Source organism: Dryobates pubescens, chromosome 26, assembly GCF_014839835.1.
Source record: "Dryobates pubescens isolate bDryPub1 chromosome 26, bDryPub1.pri, whole genome shotgun sequence".
Classification (NCBI taxonomy): Eukaryota; Metazoa; Chordata; class Aves; order Piciformes; family Picidae; genus Dryobates; species Dryobates pubescens.
The window spans coordinates 6,435,038-6,457,640 of NC_071637.1; the positions used below are offsets into that span (position 1 = coordinate 6,435,038).

Consider the following 22,603-nt stretch of genomic DNA (forward strand, 5'->3'; position numbering starts at 1 on the left):
AATTTCATAGCCTAAAATAGTAGTATGATAGCAAAAGAGGCAACCTTTAGATTCAGCAGTTGATGTTATGCCTGTCGTGCTCTCAAACCTCTTTCAGAAAGTGGTAAGCTTTTGTTTTGAGAACTTGATGTATGCAGATGGTGATTTCATCCTTCCTTCTGCTTTTTAGGCTGAACAGACCCAAGTTCTTGTAGCTTCCTCTAAAAAATGTGCATGAGATGGGCTGTGTCCCCCATCCCAGTTCCCCTCACCCTCCTTCCCATTCTGAGTAGTTTGAAGTTTTAAAGGGATGTTACTCTCTGACTGATTTGTGTATCTTGTACTATGAAATACTTTACAGAGCTGTCCCCAGAATAATGAACAGTTTTATTTAGCATCTCTGGAGCTGTGGGCCAGGGGTTACTTCCTGAAGCATGATCTGGATTTGGTGCCATTCTCTAGAACTGGCTTTGGAGATGCCTATTTTCTAAAGATATTAAAGGCTTAAGTCTTTGACACCTTTAAGAGTTGGGATTGATGGAATTTTTAGTACAAGTAGGTTTAATGCTAGGTGTTCACAGAACCAAAGGAGCTCCAGTCTTGGAGTACTGCCAGTACTGCACAGAAATGATAGGTGAGCTGGTACTTCTGTTTGTAGATTGACAGGATATGCATATATTTAAGGAGAGAATGAAAACATAAGAGCTAAAGATACCAGCTTGGTAATCTGGTCTCTTTCCACACTCAGTAAAACAAACCTAAACCCTAGTAAAGGGGTGGAAAAAACTTGTTCATTCAAACTGTAGCAAAAGGGAGTTAAGAAAAATCTCTGCCTTAGTAAGAGTGGTTTTTAAGAGGCATTCAGGTGAAGTCTGTATCTTCTCCAAAGAAAGCAGCCTGTTCAAATTTGAACACACAACCCAGCATGAAAATACTGGTGTGTCCATTGCTCTTGTGTGAGGCCACAGCAAGAGAGGAACAGCTTTCACCTCTGCCACAAAAGAGAGGTTTCCAGGGCATGATACACAAGTCATTTCCACATGATATGAAGTAGTGGCATATGCAAGCATTTCCTTGTCTACAAAATAAACACTGTTACACAGGCAGCTAAGAAACTGCATATAGGGAAATATTTATTGTGAGATAATTTGAGCCACAGGGCTGGTATCTGCATCACTAATATCTAGGGACATGCTTACAGTCTGAGATGCAGGCTTATCACCCCGAGGCTGGCAGTGCAGTCCCCTGGCTGGGGCACCACAGGACGGTTGCACTGGCTTACCAACCCGTGCTAAGCTCCATGGTGGTGGTGTTCATATGTAAACTAAATTCTTGCAGAATGCAACATCTTAGCTTCAATGTTACCTTTCACCAGCAGTGAAGTCATCTAAGGCACATTCATGCAAATTTCATTAAAAGAACCTGCTGTAGAGCAGCTATTATCAGCTTAAGAGAAAAAATCAGATTTGTATCTCACTTTGGGCGCACTCAGGGGTTTTCCAGAAGTGACCAGGCTGCACTTGTGGGTCAGCCTTCCTCCACTGCCATGGCATTTTAGACTGTTGAAGAACTATCCAAGAGCTCATCAGAGAAACAGCCTGATCTTCATAGCTGTTAGAGATTTCTTGAGAATGCAGCTAATTGATACCTTTTAACAAAGCAGGTGAGCTAAGACCCTAGGCAGTGGCAATGTTTCATTCAGGTCTAGGTACTGGCTATAGCCAAAATGAACTGGAGTTCAGTTATGCTAAATGCCTCAGCCACTTTAACAGCTTCTTTTTTTCTTTGCAGTAGCAAGGCTGTTTCAACTTTCTAATGTAATATTTTGGACAAAAGGTTGGATACTTTCCTATAGTCACACTCACTCCCCTGAAAGTTTCTTCTGTTAGGGAGCCTTGTGATTTAGTAATGGCAATCCAGTCTAGACTTGTTTTTTCTGGAATAATAAAAACCTTGCAAATCTTCCAGGCTTTTCTTCCTCCCCACAAAGTTAGCAAAGCACTTCACCACAGATTGATTCATTTAGGAAAGATTTTAATGTACTGTTATTGTTAAAACCAACAAAAAAACCCACACCGCCATCAACAACAGGGGGGAGAAAAAAAGGCACCCCAACAAAAACCTGTGCATGAAATGGAATGTTTCTCTTCCAGAGGTTCTCTGGCTCCATAGTATCAACAGTGGGGGGGGGAAAAGTAACTAACCGTGCTGGAGAGGCTTTAGCTGCTACATCAGTTGAAACAAGGGTACAGCTAGGGCTATTGCTTAGTCTGAAAGAAAAACAAAACCCCACCCACAAACCCCACAGAAGAATAAGCTGAAAAGTGGTTTGTTCTAACTTGCCTGGTATATTAGGGTAGCATTTTTAGCATGTTCATGGTAATTGCAGGCCTCACCTCCAAACTGGGGATATCAGAAACTGCTCTGACTTCCCCCCTTCTCCCCCCCCCCCGTATACTTGCATAGGAACTCCTCATGCATTTCAATAGTCCTTTTAAGAACTTGGGGTGGCATGGAGCACAATTAAGCACTCGCTGAAGTTCTTAATACAAGGCTGGCCACCATCAGTTAGTTTATATTCGGTGTGTCATGGCTGGAGGAATTTGCATTAATAGTTGGTACATAAAGCTGTTTTGTAAACATGTTTTGCAGAACAGATGTAGCAGCTTCAATATTCAAACTTTAACTCTTCTCAGAGGATATACCAAGTCGACTTGGCTGAACTGGTTAGTTTGCCTGAAAAATGGTACCACTGGCAGGTTTTGGAAACGTGTGGAACAAGCCTAAAGTGTAAACTATTCCCCTGCATTTCTAATCAATTTAAACTGCTATTTTAGCAGCTCTTCCCTCATTCTTAAGTCCAAGAAGAATTTCTTGATAAAGTCTGAGAATGTGGCATTATCTTGAATGCACTCAGTGCTTGCAGTCCTAGATTGTATCTCTGTCAAAAAGCTAGAGAAACAGAAGGACAAAAGCACAGATCAAGAGTCAGATAAAACAAAGAACACTTAAGTGCTTTAATTTAGATAAGCTGAAAATGCAGCTTCTAGAATTAAGATATTTTGGTTGTTTTCCATTTGGGATTAATTTGTTTATCTTGGTTTTGTTGCTGTATATCCAGATGTGACTAAACTGTCTCCAGGCAAAAGTTTACCACAACATTTTTCCTATTGCTCTAGCTACAAAGATATTACTGGCATCTTGGAAATGTGAAGTTCCATAGTAGCTACTTATCACCACGACAGAGCAGAAGCAGAAGTTAGCAGTGGCTTTCTGAGAGGATTAAGCTTACATGCAGTAAAATAACAGGGAGATGGCCCTTAATTAGCTGTTTTGCCAGCAGTCATCTGAAGGATTTCAGCATCTGCCATATGGATACAAATGTGTCGTGGTCTCTGCTAGTGCTAACACTATCTCTAGGGAAAACAGGTAGTTCTAACGCCGCAGACTTCTTGAAAGAGCTCTGGCCTCCAAACAAGGCTATCTCTCTTGTGGTGCTCACATACAGGAGTGCTCAAAAACATTTGTTATCTCTTAAAGACAAACAGATGCTCATGCCTCTTCCCTATTAGTTAGCATCCTTGAAATGCAGAAGTACTGGGCTTGTTTTCAAAGGCGTTGCCTGCCTTTCAGTTGGCTATTACGTAAACTCTGCTTTTTCATAGTAAGTCAGTCATGAGATTGTCAGGATTAGTTGGACCTTGTGAAATGCTTTAAAAAGTATGTTTAGCAGGTCTTACAGTGGTGTCCTGAATTTTGCTATTGAAAAAGGTATTAAAGGTATTAAAAAGGAATTGTTGCACTAGTGTCAAGCTGCGTGGATGTGAAGACTACATTTCTCTGAGCTAAAGCAAAAGGGGAGTCCAAAATCTGTTTTTCTTCAAATGTGTAATGAAACTTAGACTTGCAAAACAGTGATTATGAAAAAATAAGAGTAAGCAATTAATTAACACTTTTTAAAGGCTTTCTGTAAGCCTTGATTTGGTCTACTGTGACAATGAGAGATGACAGTAGTTGGCTAGGTGTAAGCAACTTTAGCTGCTTACTTTTTTAAGCTAAAAGTTTAGTTTTAGAGTACATGATTTTCTCTACCCAACGAACTTCCTAGCTGCTTCTAATCCTTTCTCAGATATAAAGCTACTGCTAATGAGAAGGGACTTGCCTAAAGTTAAAAATAGAGCTTGTTGAACTTGACATGAACCTTAATATCTTTCCCAGCTTTTACAAGGATTGTATTGTGAATTGTGTATTGTTTGGTTGGTTTCTCACTGATTAAAAGTATGGAAGTAAACTGTGTGTTGTGACACAAAGCTGCTGTCATTGCTTTGTTTACAGTTTGAATATCTTATCTAAATGTTACTTTACAAGTTTGATGCAAAGGTCAAGCTTGGAGACAGGATTTCTAAGTCCTACTGAGGTTTTTTTGGTAAGGTTTTTTTAATTTGGTTTCTGTGAAGGCAAAATACATTGCTGAGTACTTAATTGAAATGTGTTTACTGTCAAAGCATAAAACAAACGTTTGTTTTCTTGGACTTTGGATAAAGCCCCTGTGGCAGATCAGATATTTCCTTTATGGAGTTTTCTCATAGCCCTACAGAAATTCCTGGTGTTCTTCGAGCTTCATTTTGCATAGATCTTTATTTTGCTTGTTGTAAATTCATCTCTTGACTTAGCTGTGAGGAGGTCCTGCTGGTGGCTTGCTTACCTCTGATCTTTTGTTCTTGTCCTCTCAAAATGTAGATTTGATAACTACAGCAGTAGCAATTACAGTCACTGGCAGGTTGGTCATTGAATAAGAAATGGTTATTTAGGGAACTTCTGGGTGAATGGCTGTATGAGTCCCTAGCACTTGATTTAGGATTCCTTCCAAGTGAAGCTTTTGGTCTTAAGGGAGAACCAGACCTGCTGTAACCAATAGCTTTTTATCCAATTTTCTTCCACTGAGTTACTACAAAAAAAATGAATTATTTTGCCAGAATGAGTGTTCAAAAAGTGGAGCATTAGGAGTTGTCAGTAAAGAAAAAAGGCAAAAACGAAAATGTTGTATCATTCTACAGTCATGTTGTGGTTTCTCTCTTGAATAAGTCATTCTGGTCTCTGCTTTTGGGGTTCTTGGGTTGTTTGGTTTTGGCTTGAGAGTACAAGGCGAATCTAAACAAAATAACCAGAAGTGTTGTGGAAAATCAACAGGAAGGAAATGTTTTCTTCTTCAGTCATTTCATTTATTCTCCTCCTCCCTATTATCAGATGACAGAATGAAAAATAAAAACCCGATGTTTTCACATAGGGTAGAGCTTAACTACTGAATTGCCTGCCAAAGAATGTTTTAGCTGTAGTAATTTTCATGAGGTTTTTAAACTTATGCAGAAGTGAAATCTAGCTGCTGGGAAACTCAGTCCTTTTGAACCAGGAAATTCCTGAGCTGTAGATTGTGGAGTTTGAGAGTATGCTGAAACATTGATGTGCTTACCTTTTTCTGTCTAGGCATTCCTGCTGGCTTCTCTTGGAGAGAGAACGCTGCTAGGTAAGTCTCCTGTTAGACTTTAATTGTCCAGAACTACATTTATTCATGGGAAGTGATTCAGGGAAAACATCAATATTCGGGGATTAGGCAAAGGGAGAAAGTTTTAATTACCTCAGCAAAATAAAGATGTTTACTTATGTTCTGTATTAATGCTATATATAGTTTGCTGTCTTCCATCTAGCTTAAGCTTGAGGAAATGCATGCTATGACCTGGCCTCAGTATGTGTGGTACTAACTAATGCTAATAGGCTTGAGGGGGGGTACTTGGGCTATGAAAAGATGTTGTGTATATATCAGTCTTTAGTTCCTGATTGCCTGGATTGCTGATATAAGGGTTTTCTTTCTGAAATAACCAGTGATAGGAATAATTTGCTCAGAACAGGGTTTTTTTGTGGTGTGTTTTAGTTTTCTTTGTTTTAATACAGTGGTGATGAAATTAAATTTCCTTGCTGAAGCTGTTTTCAGCCCAAAGTGGATATAATGTAGTGGCGGTTGGTTGGTTGGTTTTGTTGCTAACTTGTCTAGACATAACATTCAGTGGGGTTTTGGTCCCAAGAAAGGAAGTACCTCCTCAGAGTAATCTCTTATGATAAGATCAACCTCTTTGCTCTGCAGTTTAGCAGGTGCCCTGAAATAAAATTCAAGTGAGCTGGCTTGGTTAAAATAAGGTAAGGTTAAAGCAAAATGGAGAAATGGAAAGGAGAGAGTGGAATGAAAGCTTTTGGAGAATGATCTGCTCAGAGCACAGGGGAAAAAACCTGTTTTGTTTCAGATAGCTGTGCTCATTGAAGTGATGCAGTTCCTAAGCAATGATGAGCAGACAGATGACACACAGAGGTATATAATGTGTGGTGGAGAGAAGGGATAAGTAACTTTCGCTCTTGACTGGATGGAGACAATTGTCTAAGGATATTGTCTGTTATAAATCTACTTGCAATGCAAACATGTAAATCACAGCATGTTTTTTTCCTATTAGACAGAAATAATGGCATCAATCTTAACTTTTGTACTCTCTTTTCTCGTGTTCCCTTCATGGTATGCTGTGTTTTTTCCTGTTATTGTATGTACACTGTTATTTATAGGCTTCATCTCTGAGAATCTAACGAAGTAAGCTTCCTACTGGTGAAAGCTCAAGTGTAGGTAAGGGCTTGTCTTTCTGAACTTTTAATGGACTGTTAGGTATGCTAAAAGTGCTTAGTGGGCTTTAAACAGGAAACATAAAAGCTTTGCTATGCCTCTGGAAAATTATATAGTAACTTTTGGGCCCTGTCATAATTAGGAGACTAATAAAAGGTTGACTGTGGTGTACCTAAACACAATTTCCCTTAAGTGTGATGTGCTGTAGCAGAAGGTCCCTTAAACTGGACAAATGCAGTGTGGTGTTTACTGACAAGCAAACACATCAAATCCATTACAGTGTATAGCTGATACACTCCAGTTACATGACACAAATGCTTGACTGGTGCTAATCAGTTAGTTACCATGCTTGATATGCTTGCTACATGCTAACATAAAGCCTCCTAGTGCACAGGTGTGGCTAAATACTAACTTGAAAGTTTAGCAACAAGTTAAACTTTTGAGTTAAACCATGGAATGACCTGGAGTCTGGTAAAGAGACTATGAACTGTGTGGCTGCTTCTTGGATGTCTCACTGGCAGATGAATGCTCAAACGCTGGTTCCCCAGCTCAGGGCTTTAATTGAATTTAAGGTTCAGTTGGTCTACTTGTGTGGGAACTAAAGATTCAATGCTTGTAAGAAAAAAGCAATAATAATAAAAATCAGTAGCTCCATCCTGGCATTTCCTCCATAACATTGCTTCCTAATGTTGGGAAACCACACAGCCATTTATCTACAAACAAGGAAACGACTGGTTCTGAAGCAGAACATTACAAATGGTTTTGGCTCTTCTAGGGGAAGGATGTGATCCCTTCTTCTGTTTTTGGCAGTCACTGACCTCTTGTACTAACTTCCATAATGGCTGCAAGGCTTCCTAAAACTACTTAGAGTTTGTATGCTGATGATGGTGGTGTCATTTTAGAGAGATCTGCAGATAAATATCAGTGTTTGAGAAGTGCTACTTGTATAAAAACTGAAATTAACATAACTAATTTTGTGCCTGCTGCAGGAATCTTAGAGAGCTGAGTGTAAGACTTGTAGAAAAATGCCTTTTAATGAAGGTGAAGTTGTGGCTTCAATAAAATACTAGGAAAACTAGAAGAGTAAGAAGACTTTTATGCAACGGAAATTCTGTGCAAAGAACAGTAAAATTTGGACAAAAAAGAAAGAGCAGAGGGCATTGAGAGGCTGAACTCAAAAGCATGCTTCTTTGTCTCAAATTGGGGGGAAAATAAATCCTCAATGGTAGGAATTAATGTTGTGGTCAGGCCTTGTGTCCAGTGAAGATTTGGAGTATTAATGGATGTAACATGTAAAGAGCACAAGAGCTAAACAAAGCGTGCCTTCTTAAATCAGTACCAAAAATTGTGGCAATGTATCTTAAAATTAAGGCAAAGTAGGATTATACTCTCTTGTTTTAGTAGTCCATTGTTACAGTGGTACCAGCCTGACTGGGCTGCAGTACATGGTTCTGATCACAACATTTTGCTGACAGTAAGAGAAATGATGCTAACATTAACCAAAACACTGAACAAAGCTAGAGCTGGTTGGTCAAGGGTTCTCTCTGTCAGATTTTGAAGGTTCCTTATGACAGGGATTCCACAGGCTGTCTGGAACTGGTTCCTGTGTTAACTGGAATTTAACTTGTTGCAGGTAGTAAAGCTTCCCTCTTGCCCTTTTGCAATAGGGCTCTGAGGACATTCTTCAACTCTCCAGTCTATAATACCACTCTAGGTGCTATTCTTCTGTTCAGTATAGCATTGAACAAAGACACCAACTTTGGGGTTGTTTCTTTCCTTCTCCATTTTAGCTTGTTTTTTAAATAACTGGCTCCTGAAATGTAAGCTTTTGAGTCTACCAGTGATGTGCAAAATAACATTACAGCTTTCAGGCTTGTGCAGATGCTCTGTGTTATAACCACTGGTACACAGCAGCTGGGCAGAATTTGAAATAAAGCAGGATAAAACCTGACTGCTGTGGAAAGACAAATTAACATAATTTAGGAGTGATTCTACTTTGCCCTTATTTTGCAGTTTAGCTGAAGGTATTCTGCTAAGGTCTTGTCACTATGAATATGAAACATAGTAAGATATATGGAAAAAAAACAGAGGAAAGGGGATTTTAACTAATGAAATGCTCAGATTTATTGGTGTAGTGTAGCTAGACAACTGTCACTTCAGATTCTGAGTGGTAAGCATTTGTGCTGAACTAAATTACCACCTCTTGCAGCCATACTAAATGTACCTGTGTACACTCAAACTTAATCAGGTTTTAATTACAGCATTGAGCTAGGAACATTTCCATATTTCAAGGTCAAACTGTGCTTTAGAGATGTCACCTCTGTATTAAATAGCTGCACTTATTCCTTACAAGAAAGTAAATTATATATAAGCACTTGTGGTATGCATGGAAAACTTAAACTATTTTTGATTTCCTTTCTTCAGTAACTTACTTTGGCTTCAGTCTCTGATCTTGTACTCCCAAATTTGAGAGCCTAGATGTGCCAAAACCTCAGGAAACTTCATTAGCAGGCCTTTTATTATTATTAGATCAGGAGATAACAAGATCTAATTTTAAAATTAAAGGGGATGTGTGATTTTTTTTTTTCAGTGGATTACTAAAAAGGATTGGGGGTGTTTTGTCTGAAAAAATACACCAAGCAGAATTCTCTCAAGCACTCTAACACACCAGGCATTTGACTCCTTGAAGCCAGTCTGTGTGAGCTCATACATCTGTGGTATGGAAACCCCTAATGGATAGCTGCTTTCCCCTCTGCTCTTTCCTTATGGCACTCAAAGTTTTTCAGGATCTGAATCTACCTTGTTTTAAATGGACATGTTTTCAGAGCTTTGATTAAAATCAGTTGGCCTACAGTGTATAATAATATATTTTTCTCATGTTAATTCCACAGCTTAGTTCTTGTGCAAATGCATGAATAAATGTCCATAAGTACAGCATCTGCTGACTAGCAAAATGTGCCTAAGGCAGGTCAACGTGATTTATGGACTGTACTTCTTTCCTGCTCATGTGCCCTTCCTGGGCTGGGTGTAAACATTTTCCACATTTAAATCAGTGATTAAAATGCCAGTGTAAAGTCTGCTCTAAATGAATATTCTTAATTGAAAGTTGTGATCTGTCATAATCGAGACAGTATAGATCAGTGTTTGTTCTTCATAGGCCTAATTTGTCACTGAAGTTCCCTACCTACCCGTGTTGGGCAAAGGCTAAATCAGGATACAGGTCCTCAGCAGACTTCAGTTCTCCACTTTGAGACCATTGTCTGTCACTGTAGTAAAGCAATGGTGCTTTGGAGATGATACAGCAGACATGTCTGTAGTAGTCGTCTCTGACCTGATGGGTACCAATCCCATGTAGTTTCATAGGCATTTACAGTCATCTGTTTAATTACATACATGTAACAAGGGTTAAAGGAAGAGGTGTTGGGTTGGAGTCAACAGTAGCATTTGAAGGTTTTTGAATTACCTCACAACCTTAGTATTCTCAGTGTAACTTTTGTATGCCTGTAAAAAGCATATGGAAATAATAGGATAATTCACCATAAGGAAATTTCTGCTCTGTTTGCCAGCAAGGTTGTCATCTGGGATCCCAAAGAGAAGATCCAACACCACCTTGGTCACTGGTCTGAGTCTCCCTTCTGCATGGGCTAGCCCATTAGAGTGTATAGGCTTTAGCACTGCTGAGACCCCCAGGCGTCCATTTCAACCTGGATCTTGAGCTGGGCCAGGGAGGAACGGGTGACCTTTGCTAAGCCCTTGATCCTACTGCTGCCTTGTGTTTTGTGGATGCTCTGTATGGGTGGGGCAGTATAACCTAGAAAAATGTCCCTATTCACCAGCTAGTGTGCTGCCAAGCACTCTTAACTGCTTCTTTGTAGCTGCCAGGGTTAAAGCAAAGCTGTTCTTGGTCTTTATAATACGGTGATAAAGCATGTTCGATCTTGTCAGCATGGAGGAGCCGTGCAGGGACAAAGCTTACCTGGCAAGATAATACTTGAGGGTCCCTGCAAGTGGTTTAAAACAAAACGGAGTGTGTTCAGAGACTGAAGGCACTTACCATCTGTCCACATCTTCACTGGACCTGCAAGGTGAAGTTTAGCTTGATTTGATCTGTTTCTCTTCCTAAAGCTTTAACTTCTTGGACTGAAATGAAATTTCGTTCAGCTGAATTCTCCACGCTGTTTTTAAAGCAGTTTTATGCAAGTCTTCCACAAAAAGTAGTTCTGAGGGGTGTGTGAGAGAGTCGTTAAAGAATTAGTACGGGCTTCTGTGATGGAAAATGTTAGGCATGCTTAACCGCAGATGTAGCTGTGCCTGCATAGGTAATGATATGCTTTAGTGTAGCTTTCTATTTTGGGCAAAGATGCCTGCCCAAAACCAGCAATGTTCTTTTCTTTCTAGTGCACCAGTTTGTCAAAATTAACTCTCATTCAGTAGATCCTCCTAATTTTAGCCTACTATGAAACTTCAGTTGCAATGTTTGGTGTATGAAGGCTGTTTCAAAGATGAAGTGTATTAAATGGAGTGTGTGCGCTCAGAAATAAAGTCACTGGGGCCCCTTTCCTAGACTAACAGATGCCCTTGTGGAAATGTGGTGGTGTGTGATTTGAAATGTTTCAGCAACCCCTTCCTCTCCCTTCTGCTACTCAAAAAATGTAGAATCTTTGTTTGTACGCTCAAAGGGAGGGAAAAAACCCCCACCCACAACTACTCTTTTGTTTGGTATTGATCTTATTTTCACGACCTGTAAGCTTTAACTGTATGTGAGAATGGAAGAAACTGCATCTGTTCGTCCTTGAGAATAATGCAGATGTGGCTTGTTTGTTTGTTATTTTAAATAACCAGCTTCTAAAAACATCTTTTAAACTCCAAGCGAACACAGCTGATTCCTAACTGGTTTTGTAAACGATAGGTGTAGTCTTCAGAAACTGGGGGGCGGGGGGGGAAGCATTCTGTAGCCTTCTGGAAAGAACTTGTGTGCCTTCCTGAAATGTTTTTCTTAAACGGCTTCAGAATAAGACACAGTGTAGATTGGGTGGAGCCTTACAGTCTCAGTAGGGCTGAGCCATGCCGTTAATTCAAGGGCAGTCTTCATGAGCTGCATAACAAAACATGCCTAGTTTAAAAGAAAAGGTCCATTTTCAAGGGAATTGCATAAAGTTTAGGAAAAGACCCTCAGAATTATTAATTCCTTGCAGCCATGCTGGTGCATCGCATTGTGTGTGGGTTTGGGTTTTTTTTTTTTGGCTTGAAAATGTGATCATACAGACTGAGACTTCAGTTAATAGGTTACTTCTGTGGTAATGTAGTAAATACTTCTAAATATCAGTCAAGTTTTGTAATTAGTGTATTTTTGCAGACAGTGTTTAAATTGCTGGTGTTGTCTTCCCATCCCCCAGTTGTCGAGCTCAGAGGAGTCTAGTTTGCTTGCAGCTGCAGTGGTAGGCATCTTTCAGGAAGTGACCTTGGCTTGTATTAATCAAATTCAGAACACACAGAAAAGCTTCTTGGTAACATGCTGACTTGATGTAAAATTTTATAGCATCCATTTTCTTTTAAAACAAGGCCATCTTAAAAAGGGAATTTATTTATGATACCTCAATTTAAACGAATTTCTCTAAAAATCACATTGTATTTGGGGAAGGTAAAACAACAAAACCAAACTGCTCTTTTTACTGAGAGGAAAATAGGGTTTTATATGTCCAATTAAGCCTTACAATTTTGTGCAAACAGTAATGCATTCTGTCCTAGATAACTATGAAAATACAGCATTATTTGATAGCATTTTCATTGTCTTGCCATTTTGGAACTAGAGTAGAGCAGCTTGATAGTAGGGCTTGATCTCAATCATCTAAGATTCTCAAGGCATCTTTAGCTTTCTGACTTGATGTGTTTTAATCAGTTACTGCATCTTCAGTTAGCAGCTCTCAAGGCTTTAAATTTAACCTCATAGTAGCTGTGCCGAGCTGCCATCCCTATTTGCATAGAGTGAGAAAGGAATCTACCTGTGTTTAAGAAATGAATTTGACCTTCCCCATCAGCACAGAAATTGTTTTTCATCGGCTGCTTTTAAATTGAGTGGTTGACTATTCCTGAGGCAGGTTTTAAGAGTTTTGAACAATTATCTTGCTTGTCCAAAACTATTTTGTGACTTTGGTTACAAGAAGATGGTTGGCAGTATTTGTAGGTGGCATAGCTGTTTTTAAGAACTTGTCTTTTTCCATTCTTGGGACCAGTTCACAGAGGTCTGAGACCTGAGTAGCTTTCAAGGTTACAAAGTGCTGTGAAGGCTTTCAAGGCACTGGGGTGAGATAACCAATTTCCAAAATGCAGTTTTCTGGAGAATTAGTAATATCTGCTTTCTGACTATTGTGTTTTCCTCCTATATTGTCATGTGCATTAACTTGAACAATTTACTATTTGGTTAATTTCAGGGTGTGGAAAATGGTTCTGCTTTAGCTGGCACCTCCATCGTAAAGCTCTTCTGCACAGCAGACTCTTATCATTCTTCCTGCAGTGCGTTGCAGAGCTGAACATGCGAACATAAATGTTCTCAAGGGTTCCCTGACTTAACTACTGTCCATTTTGGAATGGTTTAATTCCATGTCGTTTGCCTTGCTGATGTATGCAAAGACTTCCCATTCTCCTTGGTATCAAGTGTGAGTTGTTAATCATTCACTTCAAGATCTCTGTGTAACCCTACTCCTTTCTGCTCTGTCAAACATGCTCTTAGGTTACTCTGCTACTAAATTTTCCTTAACCACATGCTTTGTACACTTCTCTTCATGCCGCTTCCCAATTTATTCTCTGTAACTGCACCAAACAGAACTCTTCATTCACATCTTCACAGAAGGGTTTTAGCTCTCTTTGTAGTCTGCAAAGCCAGTGAAGGGGTGATAAATCTGTTGCTCTCTGTGCTTAAATGTAGTTGACACTGACTTTCCAAGATGAAGTGGATGCCAAAACACACTCATAGATTGTGTCATTCAGTATTTGCTGTTGTCAGCATTTACCTTTAATCTCACAGAGAATAAACCTGGTCTCAGCACAGCTTTTGGGATACCCCACCATGGATCACTGAGTCAAGTAGTGAGATTAAACTACATTGCTAATGATGGTATTTTTTTTTCTGGAAAATTTGTTTGTAATTCTCTTCATCAAGATTTTTTAACTGTAACAACTGATTAGGAGACAACAGAACCTGGAATCACTGATGCAGAACAGATGCATGCAGTAGAACAAGAGGCTCCATCTATGCTCTTCCTCTAGTTCTGTAACCTTATAATGGGCGGAGACCACAATGCAGCTTGTCTCTTTCTGTGCCAAAGCAAGACAATCTATTACAGGTGTCTTGTCTGACCATTGTCTGTTTCTGTGGCTGTGTATTGCTTGTCTACCTGTGCAAGACACTGAAGAGCTGATGATTTTTTTTTTATACCCAAGAGCAACAAGTTCAGTACCCATCCTTCTTCCAGCGGATGGTGAACGACTTGAAGTCAGCATCTTGAAGCTGAGTATTATTAATGCTACCGTGGGCAGCAGTGCTCCTTGGGCTGCCACGCCTTATGCCAGGGCAAGGCGGATTCCTTGTTTGACACGAAGCGAAGTAAATCACTCCAGCTCGGGCTGGGCAATCGGAATCCCTTCCGACAATTCTGTGCTGGCGTTCTCCCTCCCTCCCCTTTTGCAAGGTCAGTCTTTCCTGTTTGCCAACACAACCTTGCTCCTCTCACAGCTCCACAGCTCAGTGCTGCTTTGATGCTGCCTACTATCAGTCCTACCCCTTCGATTACTGATCTGTCGATCAGCGAAAAGGGGGGTAAGAAGGACCCACTTCAGCAGCCCTTAACTTCTGAGTGACTGGCGCACTGCCTCTGCACAGCTCCCATTCCCTCTTATTTCCACGCTAAGAGAAACGTGGGGCTGCCGGGCGCGCTGCATGCCCATTGCTCGGAGGGAAGGGGCGGACCGGGCCGCTTCTCTCTCTGCTGCCCGGTGGTGCCGCGGCGGGCCCGGCCGGGCCGCAAGGAGTTAAGGGCCGCGCTGCCGCCCGCGGTTCTGTCTGGAGCCGCCGGGCGCTCATTGGCTGCGGAAAGGTGAAATTGAAACCACGGTAAACTTTTGACCCTGGAGCAGTTCTTGTGGAACGCCTTCCCCTTGCCAAGAGCAGAGGGCTTTTTTCCCCCTTTTCCTGTATTTATTCTCTGTGATCGTGCCGTGCCGCATGCAGCCTCTGCAAGAGAGGGGGAGGACAGGCACAAGCAAGTAGCCTGCGTGCCCAGCTAACGGTAACGCAGGACTGTCTCAGCTGCTCGTACCAGCTACAGTCGAAAACTGAGCGGTAAACTTCTTTTTTTCAACTTCCAGAATGCTTTTCTTGGTGTGGTTTAAAAAAAGAAAACAAAACCAACACAAACGAACACCAACAGCAACAAAAAGAACCCAACCCCACCAACAAAAACCAAAACAAACAAACACCACACACTCTCCCCCCCCCCCCCCCAAACAAACAAAAACACTCAAAACAAACAAACAAAAACCAACACCAGAAAAAAACACAAACACATCCCCCGCGAACCAGCCACCACATGGATGCTGGCTACCACGGCTAATTAGAAAGTGGGGAAGGGAGGATGAGTCACCGGGCAGGCTGGCTGCAGGGAGCTCTGCTGCTTAATAAACCTGATCTGATTTTCAAAGTGGATTCTTGTTGCTGAAGCCCGAGGTAGAAATGGTCTTATTACGTCTTAGTTCGTAAGTTGATAAATACATAGTGACCAAACTGCAGGTTTTAGGTTTTTTCCCTACTCTTACGTATCTTCTTTAACACGAGAATATGTTTGCCCAGTCTGGGAATTAGGTAGTGCCCCCTGAACTTCACTGCCAACTTGCAATGCTTAAAAGGCCCATGGCAATCAGTGTTAGGATTTTCTTTTATTTTGGGTAGGATAACAAGATCTGGACCTAATTAGAGCGTGTACCGCTTTCATACTCCACCGAATTTGTCAAAAAAACCCACCCCAAAACAAAAACAACCACCAAAAAAATCTGTGGTCAAGAAAATTCACCTTCCCTGGGTAGCTTTGCCAAACCAGACAAATTAAAGCAGCATTACGTTTTCAATGAAGTATGAATACGAGATTTAGTTAATCCACATTTCTTTCCCCTTAAACATGTCTGTCTTTTCACTGACAAAAGAATAGCTGACTTAGTTACTTTATTGCATCAGCTGCCATTTCCCTCCCCCTCCCCCCCACTCCCAGTCACAGGTATCGGCCTGCTCTTCTTGCTGGAACATTAAACTTACTGAATGTTAAGTGCCACTTAATCAAGGAGTCACTCAGCACCTTACTTAGAGATAACATTCAAAACTCTTCCTCAACAAAGAAACTTGATTCCTGACTACTTCAGGCTGATGTTCTCTCCTCTTTAGTGGCTTGTCCTTGCAATCTGTTTCATCAGATTTGTACAGTATGTTCGTTTTCCTAATGAGAGATGAGGGTGGGGAGGAACGTCAACTGCTGTGATGTGGATTTTTAAAAGTTCGGTTCAATAAGCAGTTCAGTGGTTAAGAAGCGTTTAGTTTACGGCAGCGTTAGCACAGTAGGACAAGATTGTGAAGGTTCGGTGCGGGCTGTTCTCTGAGTGCTGCTGTTCTTGCTGCAGTTTTATCTGGGAATTGAGGGAGTCTCCTGAAGCACTGCCAGCAGCATCAAGGGAACAATGAATATAATATGATTAATAGCAGATCCCCTGCCCCCTCTTGTGTGCAATTCTCCTTGCAACTGCCAAAGAAACATGCGCTTGTAATGATAGTTGGTGGCCTCCCTGTTTGTTCCAGCTAGTGTTCCCAAGCAGCAGCTATTATACAGTTTATTTTTCCCCACTCCCAGTGATTCTTTGTTCTGTTCTCCCTGTGCTTGTGTGCGTCCTGTCTGCTTCTCATTGTCCGTTTCCTGGTAGTTCGTCTGCCTTCACAGTGGAGCTGCAGTGAAGCTGCAAATCATATTGCCTATCATAGTGAAATGGAATAAATGTTCTTCTGAAGGAAAGGAGAGCGAGCTCACTTGTGAACTTCGAAGCATCATTTAAATGTCTCTGTCTGAAAGGCTCCTCTTGAACAGTTGCTTGATTGTATTGTGGTAACGTTGTGTGCACATCCTTCTTGCTGTTAGAAATGGTGGATTTCAAAAATTACTACTGCATGTGCCAGCAGCGGGGTGGGAAACTGGCGAAAGAATGAACACTGACTCTCAAGCGTCACCCAGTTTGTAAATCCTGTAACTTCAGAGTATCCTGATTGTGGGGGAGAGGGGTGTTACTGAAGGCTGTTATTCAGAACTAACTGATCATGGCAAAAATCACCAGTGTAACCTTTACTTCTACTGACAATGGCCATGTCAGGGAGTGTCAGGGATGCTTTTGTTACCAAAAAGCATTAAAAGAGCAGTCACAAACTGAAAATAAGCTATGGAGTTTGATAGTGTGGGGTTTTGTGTGCAGAGTAGATTTTGAGGTTGGCTACATCTCCCCATCTTTCTCAGAGGGGAATTGACAGCTGCTTTGGAGTTGCCCTTTTAGATTTCTCTCCCCCTGGAATTTCCAGACTGAATGGAAAATATCAAAAGGTGTTTTCATCTTTTATTTCTGTTATTTGGGGTAAGCAGTTTCTATTGCTGTGTTTTACTGAAGGATGGAAAGATGACTTAGAGGAAGTTTTAGAGCATAACCTCTCAACTGGGACAATTATTTCATATTCCAGAGCTCATCAGTACTTGAATCATGCTTTGTATTTCTACAGGCTTATGTCCACTTAACCTCCTTTCTCACAGAGTTATGGGAAGGGCTGGACTCTGGTGTCTATTATTAAAGGCGGCTGCTTCCCCTAAATCAGCTCCTAACTGTCACGCTGGCAGCAGTGATCCAGAAAAGAGTAGACCTGCATTAGTTGGCACTTAGATTTTATTTCAAAACCAACCCAAAACATTGCCATTGTATCTTTGTCTTCTCTGCTTTTATTTCTATTTCAGGTGGTGATGAGACTTACTGTCTGCAGTCCAGGTGTTTTGTCATGAGATTCAATGAGTGTCTTTCTGTGCTTTTCCTCCTCAACAGATTGGTCTCAAAGTTACAATCTCTGTATCCTTGCTGCAGAACTCTTGGCCTTCTGTAACAACAATAGGTTTGGTTTCTGGAATGCAAATCCCTCTTTGAAGATCTGTGTTAGATATGGAGATGGAGATGTACGTTTTCTTAGAAATACATTGTCAGATCAGTGATCTTGAAAGGTCCAGTTTTGCTCTAGCCTTGGAGCAGGTTTATAGCAGCAGCTTCTTAGAAGATAGTGGGGAAAAAAACAAACCACAACTCAAAACACTTACCAATGTATTCTTTCTCTTCCCTTCTCTGCTAGCATTGTAGTTTTTGTGATTTCTCTTGTGCACCATCAGGATGCAGTGAGGTGAGTTAGATGCAAGAGATTCTAAGCAGCACATGTGTTGATTCCTTCAAGCGTGAGTGTGCTTGCACACAGTCTTATTTTTCTGGCACTAGAGTTTAGGAATCGGTGTCCTCTCTCTCTCTATATATATATATACACACACACACACTTGTTCTAATATCCAAAAGATGAGTATTTCAGAAAGAACAAAGTGTTGTGGTCTCAGGGAAGCAGCTTTTCTGCTGTGCCTCCTGCACTTTCTTAAAGTGTGGTAAATCTGGAGATTGGCAGCTGTAATCTCTGTAGGTCACATTATCTACACAAATGTTGCCTGTAAGTGTTTCTGGGTTGATATGCTCTAATAGCCAGGTTGTTCCTAGCTTCTGTTGTAGGCTGAAGTCTTTCCAGTCTCTCAGGCTATAGGGACTGTAAATAGTAGCTTTTCCTTACTGATTTCTACTGAAGTATCAGGCCTCTGGACATATACTTGTTAAGTCTCTTTAGAAGAGTCCACTAGTTTAAAACTAGGTTTAAGTTGATGGTTTGGATGGCAGTCTTCAGGGTGAGCATAGATAGGACAAAACAGGATTGCTCAAAGAAATTTCACCTACTAATGCAGAACCCATTCTGCCATTCTCATTTTCAGCTCTTCTTTATCTGTAGTTTAGAAAGCTCTAGACACCTACTTTGTCATTAGCTCTGATTTCTCTAAACCTTCCTTGTGTTATTTGTTGAGCATACAGTGCTTGTATTGTAAGGTGGTAAGTCAGTACAACCTGCCTGGCTATTTCTCCAAGCAGCTTGTGAATTTTAAGTGGCAGAGAGGGCACATCCTTGAACAGATGGAGGAAGGAAAACGGAAGATTGACTGAAGTCCTCAATCACAGTTGTTTGTGGCCTGTAGTTTGCTGAAGTCTAGATCTAGAAGGCTAACAGAAGAGGCTAACTGTATGGTTTGTGGTATCAAAAATTCTTCATGCTGTATCATTGTACAGTGTCCTCTGTCCACTCTCTCCCATCAGATGGCTGTTAGTTTTCTTCCAGCTAAGTAAATTAAAAGCATGATACAGTAATCCATATAATGATTATACTGTAATCCTTACAGTATACAGCTTTAGTTCTCAAGGCACAAATGGGAAATGTCCAGATAAACCAGTGATCTGACAAATATGGATTCAAAGCAAAAATTTTATGTCAGCAAAACAAGGTATGCCTTTTGGCTGGCTCCACATACTGTTGTAGTCAAGTATTTTCATGTTACTACTTAAACATATTCCCATTGCCAGCAGTAGAACAGGCATTCTTTGGTAATAAACTTGAGGGCTGTGATGTGTTGGAGAATTGGGAAATTAGTGATGCCTGTCTAGTGCTAAGCTTTGCCTGTCCTAGGGAGGAAAGAGGGCCGTTGGTATTGAACACATGCAGTTACAAAAAAGCTTATTTTATTTTAAAGGAGACTTTCTAATGTCTTATGGAGGAGAAAAGATGTCACTTTTTTTCCCCCTTCAGTGCCCATATATGTAAATATAAATGGAGGGGTCAAAACTGAATTATCCTAGCTATGTAAATGGAGGAGGAAGGGGAATTGCAAGAGCTATAATGGTCGCAGTACCCTTTATAATTGATCTATCAATGTTGTTGATAAGAAAAATGCCCATGAAGACAGTGATGTTTCTGATCATACTAATGTCAGGAATTTAGAATTAATACTTTTAAGTGATATATATTGAATGGGCTGATAACTTTAATTATGCTGCTTTTTCTCTTTTCCCAGTTTCTTGTATAGAATATTCATTAGGTGATTTGTTATTTCAAAAGCTGTCATTCCCTTTCTTTTCTCCACAATACTGTTAAAGTGGGGAAAGCAGTTCTGTCTCTTTGTTTTGGATTTCTTTTGTTTTTCACCTTGTTTCTCTACCACCTCTGTGATGTCTCCTCCTGGATCCTGTGTCAACATTGCTCACATATTGTTGTGACAGGATTGGAATTGAGGTTTTCAAGGAGAGATATATTATTTTGAAATATCCTAAAGTTGAAAATGAAGATCAATATGAGGCTCTATTAAGCTTGCTGTAAGAGCTTGCCACTAATGAGCAATTTGTCAGTGAGTAGCTGGCCATGTGGTAATTGCAGGGCAGTAAGTGGTAACCCCTTCACTTGCTCAAAGGTAGGAGGAGATCATCACTCAGAGTTCTGCAGAGATTCTCGAATTTTAAAGAACATCTGGAACTAGGAAAGATGGGTAAAGAGGTAAAAAATGTGTGGTGTTTACCCCAAAATGGCAGGATTTATGGCTCTTTCGTAAGCCAAGGCAGTGTTACCATTCATACATAGTGGCATTTTGCTCTTCCATGATAGATGAATGAATCCTAGAATGGCTTAGGTTGGATGGGGCCATACAGATCATCTACTGCAACCTCCTTGCCATGGATGGGAATGCCAGTTTAAAAGTGTGACCAATTTTCCTTTGCTAGAGTATTTCATTCATTCTAATCTTCCTGAAAATTGTGAGGCCAGAAGGAAACATCATTTGAAGAGGAAGGAAACATCATTTAAAGAGGAAACATTTTAGAATTTCTCAGTGAAGTGGACTATGTCTTGTGTAATTTATTAAAACTTAATCAGTTATGCCTGACTTGAACTGTTAACCATTTCACAGGCTATTTTCCTTGGTCAGTGGTAGGTACACTGCAGGTTCTGTCATTCCTAGTACATCTCCTTTCCGTTTTGTGTCTGTTACACTAATGTGGGATGTATTTATTTATCTTCCTCTTTGAAAGTATCTGTTTTGAAATTTCAGTATGGGGATTGCAGCATTAAGAAGTATGTAAATGTTAGGTATTTATTTTGAAGCAGATCGTAGTATCATAGTATCAGTCAGGGTTGGAAGGGACCACAAGGATCATCTAGTTCCAACCCCCCTGCCATGGGCAGGGACATCCCACACTAGATCAGGCTGGACAGTAATACACATATTACTCTTCAGAACTATACATCTTCTTGAGGGTATTAATAGGCAACTCATTTTAGGTTACAGCATCTTTATTAGACTCTCTGCCTTGCTTGTTCAACTCTAGTTTTGCATTACCAATGTTGGTTTCAGAGCAGATGCAATGAGTACTGTAAATTAAATGTGCAAGGGGGCTTTTTCTTACTTTATGAACTCCTATGCCATAAAAGATCTGAAGAGTTTTTGTGTTCTGCTGAAACTGAGTAGTTTGATTAGTGCTTATAATCACTTTTGCACTGAAAGGATGTTATTTTGGTGCTTACAGTGCTACAAACAATGCATTTATTTTTTTTTAAGGTAAATCTAGCAGTTAAGTTGTCCCTGCTTTCACAAGTTACAGCTCTGGTTTTGCAGCTCTGGTGTTCAGTGTGGTTGATGCAGGATCACTTGGATTACTTACCAGAACTATAAGTAGCAGACAGTGTGTAAAAAGAATGGCTTTAAAAAACCAAAACCACGAACATTGCAGGTTATTATTGATACAGTTAGAAGCCATCAAGTAGACTGGAAGAATAATTTTAAAGAGTTACTCAAATTCAGGCACTGGCTTTAACATAGATCACAGTGACAGAACACTGTTAAAAGATGTCTGTTGAGCAAACAGAGATACTTCATCTATTTTATTTGATCTGTTTTTCTTGGCTCTGTGCACAGTCCACACCTATGCTTCTAAATAACTTGGGAATTAGTTCTAAATAAAATCTGTGTCTTTGGAAAGGGAAACACACATTTTCTACCTGCTTGCTTGCTTTTTTTTTCTCTCTCCCCCCCCCCCCCCCCCCTTTTTTTTTTTTTTCTTTTCCCCATTGAAGATAACTTTTTGAAAGCAATATTTGTTCCAGCCCTTAGTGTTTCTGCTGGAAATACTGCTGGTGACAGATTTTTTTTTCACTGAATTAACAGGATGAGACTTAGACCCATGCTAAGTGCTGCTGAAAATCCCAGTAGAAGTATATTAAATTTCAGTGGATCAAAACACTTAAACAGAGAGAGGGAAAGGCATTGATATGACACAAGCATCTCATGATCTTTCAACACACTGAGCTTTTAACCTGCTCAGGAAAACTAGCTAATACTTTTAATAAAAAAAAAAAAAAGCACAAAAGACTATAATGGTGCCTCAGATTAAGCTGTGGAGGGAGAAACCTCCTTTTTAACATGGTAATCACAGTAGCATTTTTGAAGTGCATTTCACTGTTTGTCATGATAGTGGTAGCATGGAATAATGTCTTTCATACCCAGAATGATAAATTACATGTGGTTGCAAATGGGGGAGCCAGGGAATCAACAGTTTGGAAGTGGACTGCACTGCAAATTGATTGACATATTTATATTACATTAAAAAGTAACATTTCTTAATGGAAAGTTCTACCACTCTGCCCCTTACCACCCTTTTGTTGTAGAGTTTGTGTTTCAAGGCATTGTGGAGTTTCTTGGGCTGATTCTGCAAGATACAATTAGAATTTTATGAGTGATTTACTACAGCAGCAAATGGTCAAGTAAAATTGACCTAATT

The 22,603-nt window shown here is 40.3% G+C and overlaps 1 protein-coding gene across 1 annotated transcript in view; it reads left to right on the forward strand.

The window, feature by feature from the left end:
* NCOA3 (nuclear receptor coactivator 3) overlaps positions 1 to 22,603 on the forward strand; it is an 86,180-nt gene that overhangs the window by 14,013 nt on the left and 49,564 nt on the right. Inside the window, exon 3 of the mRNA XM_054173419.1 lies at positions 5,464 to 5,503. The gene's annotated coding sequence lies outside the window, so the exon portion shown is untranslated. The remainder of the gene's footprint in view (positions 1 to 5,463; positions 5,504 to 22,603) is intronic.